We start from the raw sequence: 6,752 nt of genomic DNA on the forward strand, positions 1-6,752 counted from the left end.
GACTTTCTTCACCTAATGGTCCTGAAGGTCAAAATTTGGGAAACCATAAATTGAAATTTGAAAAGGAGTTGAAAGGAGGAGTTATATCCAGTCTTAAGTCCAGTTTTTCCCTGAGTTTTTCATTGTAGAACTTAGAGCTTTTGAGACTTGGTTTTGAGGAATTTTCAATTGGGTTTTTGAATTAAGTTGATTTGAAGCATTGTATAAGTTTGGGAAACATTACCCAGTTCATGGCTAACATAATTGGTAATTGTTTCTTTCTATTTATGATGTGTGGTGCTAAAACTTCAATTCTTGGGGTGTGATCATGTGATTATTAGTTTTAATTAGCTTATGGGTATTGTTATTTATTGATTTAAATGCTTAATTGAAGTGGGTTTAACTAATAGCTATGTATTAATCTATGAATTGTAGTTGCAAATGCAATTCTAACTCAGTGTTTTGGGCTTGCTCGAGAAACAAGTTTAGAACTAAGGTTTTCAATTGATGATTGTAGTTATTGGGTTGTTGTGGGTTCAACTCGAGAGAGCGAATTCTTTACTCAATTCTACCTATCTAGCTCGAGAGAGTACATAAATTGAGGTTTTGGGTTGTTTATAGTGTTAAATTTGTCGAGGTTCGAGAGAACTCACTTGATTGTTCAAGAGAAAGCTATTGCATCTATAGTCTAGCCTACCCACTGAGATTCAACAACTATTAGTAAACTCCAATTATTCATATATCAAAATTAGTCTATTATTGATCACATCCCCAAGAATTCCTCTCTACTTATTGATTTCCCTATTTTCGTAAATGTTATAGTTGTTAACTGACAAATCAAACCACCCATCTGACATTTGTATCACTCCTTCAACTTATCTAAATGTTTTCGATAATTTTTATTCCTCTGACCGATTAGACCACTTTGTAACTGAATTCGAACTTGTACCGCTCCCTATGGGTTCGACCCCAACTCTTCGTTGGGTTTTATATTAGATTAAGATCGCCTACACCTAGTATTGGATGAGGTGTAGTTGAGCGTTTATCACATGGTAAAGAAACACATTTATTACTTCAGAAAAAGTATTTACAACTTGCAGTAAACTTGAGAATCTGTCCATACTTCATATTGAATATGATCAATTAATTAATTTTGTAGGTATCTATGTCTTTGGAATTAAAAGAGACTGAAGTCTAATCATATTCCTCTATAGGTCATCCGACACATCCTTGAACTCATGTCAAAAGTTTATTAATTTTTTGTTTTACTTTTCCTGGTTCACTTTGCACATCAAGGTGCGATAAAGTTTTTAAGGTCTTTATGTCCTTACAATGGCATACCAAATTTGATTTTTTTTTCTTCAAGAGATGGTAGTATAGATCTTTAAGGAATTTTTTTATTGTACCTTCAACAATTTCAGTAGAGAAAACTTATGTGAATACTCAATTAACGTGTACTATTTAATTCATACTAACAAATACTTATAACAATAACTTTGCAGAAACATAAAAAAAGAAGTTTAAAACATGTACTCAAAAACAACAATTAATATCATAAGTATAAATTAATGACTGTAAAATACATATTAGGATCTGTAATAGTAAAATATAATAGAAAGGAAAAAATCGAGCTCACTGAATGCACATTGTCCGGCCCCTAAGAAAATTATCTCTCTCTAGTACCCGAGGTATAAAGGAATAGATCCTCTCAGGATGGAACGATTCTATTCACTAGTGTATTGATACAAAAACAATGGTATCAGTGAACCGCTCAACATGAGCAAAATACACAAATATTTAATTGTACAGAAAAAGAAGAAGTTCAGATTTTTTGTTGTTTTAAAATGAGAGGAAAACCTTCTATTTATAGACAACAAATGATAGTGTGATTAAATACTTATTGTGCCTTATCAGAAAGGCCACAACTCTTTGAAAAAGTTACAACCCTTCGAAAAGGTCACAACCTTTCATAAAAGTCACAACTTTTCATAAAAGTGGCAACTCTTCAAAAAAGTCACAACTTTTCATGAAAGGGGAAGAATAGTTTTAGAAATAAATAAATGAAAAGGGAAACCTGGTTTGTGGTGGTGCTACGTAGGCGGGCCTAGAGTTCTCTTATATATATATATATATATGATTTATACATACATAATATATTGTTTTTACAAATAGTTTTAAAGATCCTATATACATTTTCATCAAAATTTATTATTCTAGGTGTGACTGGAAATGTCATTATTTATTCCTTCTAGGCAAAAATGGTGAATTTTGAAGCTTTATTCACTATAAATTTAGTGATTGTAAATTCTATAATATAGTCATTCTAACTATTTTCATTTTGAATAGATTGTTATCACTTTTTTCCCATTTTGAATGAATCATTGCCTTTATTTTTGTGTATGGTTAATAAACGAATATCGAACCAAATCAAATTGAAACCAAAAACAACCAAATCGATAAATTTATATTATAATTGGTTTGATTAGATTTTGAAAGTTTAAAAACCGATTAAGTTACTTTAATTTTGACCAATAACCGACCCAATTGACCTGTAAACACCCCTATGTCGAGAACCCACATGGAAAATAAATATTTTCTCTTCTCCCAAGTAAGAAAATGACTTGAACTGCAAAAGAGACATACTCTTGTAAAATAGAGAGAAAAATTCACAAATAGCTAAGATGTGAAACATAATAGGCCTTCATAGCTAGAGTTTGCCTATTTAAATAGTGTAGCTATAGTTTTAGTATCTAAAGATATTTCGTTTGTATAATTAGGTTGATTTTAATTAATTATATAAATTGGTTATTAAGTTAATTTAGTTAAATGTGCGGCAATTTCGATTGTAAAAATAAAACGATCCCTTAATTCATGGTTATTAAATTTAATAATTAGAATTCCTTACCAAATATGACTTATTCTTCTTGCATATGTGGGGCATCCTTTGGACATTCTTTGACCATAAACTGGACTTCCTAAATAAATAACATTAATATAATTAGTTGTACAAAAATATTAGATGTTACTATGCAAAATGTATGTGTACAAGTTATAATAGATATATACAAAAAAAAAAAAAACAGATATGCTTATACAAAATTTTGAGATTGTATAACTATAATTGTTATATTATATAATTGTTGTTTTATGCATGTGTCTACAAATTATGTAACATATACAACTAAGGCATAATGGAAACCAATTAAATACTCATTTATAGAAAACCTAAGGAATTTAACTGTATATTTAAACAAAGGGAAAAAGGACAAATATACCCCCGAACTATCATAAATGGTATGTCAATATCCTCCGTTATACTTTAAGGTTGTATATACCCTTACCGTCATTATTTTGGGTTGTATATATCCTTGAATCTAACGGATGAACACGTGGCATCATCTAAATGATTGACCTGATTTTATTTATTTTTTACCCAAAAATTAAAAATCCACCCGACCCACAACCAAAATGGGTGGTGCTAAAATCCACACTTCATTTTCATCAAAAATCATCCCTTTATTCTTCTCAACCCACCATAACCATGGAATCAAGAACTCATCTTTCAAGGAAGAAGATGACTTGTTCACTAAAACTACTATTTTCTTCACTTTCACTAACATCCCTGCAAGTTATGTGAATCTTGTGTCTTTCAATTTTTTTAAATATGTAGCTTTATGCTTGCTAAACAAAAAAAATTTAAATTCATCTTCATTTAGCACAGTAGGAATCTAGGTTATTGGGTGTTTTATACATCATCTATTTCAAAAATATTTTCAACACATTTCAATAATAACAAATCAATTTGAGCTTGAAATTTTTGATTTGATTGTAGACCCACTTTAAAGCTTGAAGCTTTGTCCATCAATGGTGGTTGTATTTTCTCAAACCCTTTCAACAATAACAAATCGATTTGAGCTTGAAATTTTCGATTTGAATGTAGACCCACTTTAAAGCTTGAAGCTTTGTCCATCAATGGTGGTAGTAGTTTCTCAACCCCTTTCAACAAATAATAAATTGATTTGAACCAAAAAAAAATGAAATTGATTTCTTGATTTTGATTGAAATAATATGCTTCTAGGTTTTTGTTTGTGAGATTTGGAAAATGAATTGAAGAACACTTCTCCTTTTATTTGATTTTTAATGAAGATGAAAAGCTATGTTTTTTATTTTTAGTTTTAAATGTCATGATATTTTAATTTGGGCCATGGGTGGGTAAAGTATAGAAAATGGGTGGGTTTTCAATTTTTTTGGATAAATAAATAAATAAAATCAGGTAAGTTATTTAGATGATGCCACGTGTCAATCTGTTAGTCTTAAGGGTATAGATGATCCAAAATATTGACGGTAAGGGTATATACAACCTTAAAGTATAACGGAGGGTATTGACATACCATTTATGATAGTTCGGAGGGTATATTTGTCCCTTTTCCCTTAAACAAATGTTGGAATTGTATAACTATAACTGATATATTGTATAAATATTGTTTTATACATATGTGGCTTAAACTTATGTAATTTATGTACAAATAAGTCATAATGCAACTCAATTGAATGCTCATACACAAAAAAAAAACTATTGAATTTAACTATACTTATACAAATAAAAAAAAATAAAAATAGAAGTACCTTGAAATCTATAAATTCTTGTTGGTCCATTACACTAGAATCGTCTTTCACATGTATTTTTGAGTCATTGTTACTAGAAGAGGGTTCTTTTACTTTTATGGAGATTGCTCATCCATGGTTTGAATGCGTCTATTGATTAGGAGGGAGGAATGAAATTTTCAAAATTTGAATTTGAATTTGAATTTGGTTGAGTTATTTAAGGGGAAGTGAGAGATTTTAGGAGATAGATTAGTAGTGTGATAAAAGAGAGAGTATTTTGATTTGTATAAAGGGAAAAGGCATAGATTTTCCCCTGAACTTGTCTCAAAAAGCTAGTTACACGCTTAAACTATCATGGTGACCTATTACACACCTTAACTACTCAAAAGTGAATTTATTATCATCCTGAGACGTATAACACCTCTCTCACATTATGTGGTGCTCGCTTCCACATCAGCGCTACGTCAGTGTCATGTCATAAATTATAATTTTTGGTTTTCTTTTCTTTGTTAATTAACTTTTTGTTTGTTAACTATATTTTACTCTAACTAATTCCTAATTAATTATTTTAATTCTCTAATAATTATGTCATCTTCATCACTAATCTCACCCATTTTCAATTCTCATTTCATCGGAAAATCATATCTGATCTCACCTTCACTATTGATTTTGTTCTTCACCACCAATATATCACCTTCAATTTTTCTTCTTCTTTGTCACCCAACACTAAATATCACCACCACAAGTATCAATATTGATTTTTTCTTCTTCACCACCTTCAAATACCTCTTTTAATGTTTGTCACCCGCCACCCATCACCACCAAACCCATAAAGCTGCTATTACCACCAAACTCAAAAATTGATCAACAACCAAAATTTCTTTAACAAAGTTAAAAAAGAAAAAGAAAAAGATAGAAACAATCAATCAAAATTTTTCTAGATAAAATACAATTATTCACTAACAAATCTATGAGAATTAATCTAATTGCAAATAAAAAAATTGTGCTTTAAGATTGTGATAAAAAATAAAGAAATGTGATGAAAATAAAGAATGAAGAAGAAGAGGTATGGGGGTGGGAGTTTTTTTTTTTTAAAATTGAACGAGGGCACAAAGGCCCATTTATTGACTAATAAGAAAACAAAAAGACATCCGGTCCAAACAAAAACAAAAAGATGCAAAAAGGAAACAACAATAAAACAAAACAAAAGAGATCAAAAAGAAAAAAAATGAACAAACACACATTTAGAAATCTGCAAGAATTTCAGCCTTCACACTCTAGGATCTATACACTCCTTGATGTATTTTCCATCCACAACAACACCAATCGACAGCCATCTTCGTTGAGCTCGATCTTAGCTCAGAAAATTTCCTCTAGCATTTGAAGATCATCAACTATCAAATTTGATACTTCTACATCCATGGTTGCCCATATTTATCCGATTTCATCACCCCTAACTCAAAGTGAGTGGAAATATCTTTATTGTAGTCCATGCTATTGAGATGTCTGCCTTCAACTAAGCTAAGTGCACTTTATCTTGCTATTATAAATCATGATTTCTTTCCCCTCTCTATATCTCAATGGGTTGAATCTCAACAGAGATTGATACCACCATCTAAGGTCAAGATTAGAGAAAGAAAGACATAATTTTTAATAACTAAAATAAAGGATAGTTTTTGAATCCAATTTTTTTTTAACTTTAATTTCAAACTGACGCGCCTATTTTTTATTTTTGTTTTATTTTTTTGGCACATCGGTTTTAGTGGATAAGAAAATTCACTTTTGAATAGTATAGGTGTGTAATAGGTCACTAAGATAGTTTAAGTGTGTAATTGACTTTTCGGGACAAGTTCAAGGGGGAATAAATAGAGTCATCAAAGCAGGCCAACTCAACCAAATCTAGCCCAAATTTTGTGGGCCAAAGAATTTAAAGTAATAGTTTGGGATGATCTTTCATTTGAAATTGAGAATTTTTTTATAAAAGGCTTGTAGACTATAGTATAGAATCTATGGGTAATTAATATGGGTATCCACTCATATTTACCCATTTTAAATGGGTTGGGTATCCAACTCATTTAAAAATGGGTAAAAACGAATAATACCGATCTAAAAGTGGGTAGTTAAATGGATAAAATTGGTAAATGATGTTCTTTTACACACAAAAAAAA

The sequence above is a fragment of the Solanum stenotomum genome, chromosome 6 (genome assembly GCF_019186545.1).
Source record: "Solanum stenotomum isolate F172 chromosome 6, ASM1918654v1, whole genome shotgun sequence".
NCBI classification, from domain to species: domain Eukaryota; kingdom Viridiplantae; phylum Streptophyta; class Magnoliopsida; order Solanales; family Solanaceae; genus Solanum; species Solanum stenotomum.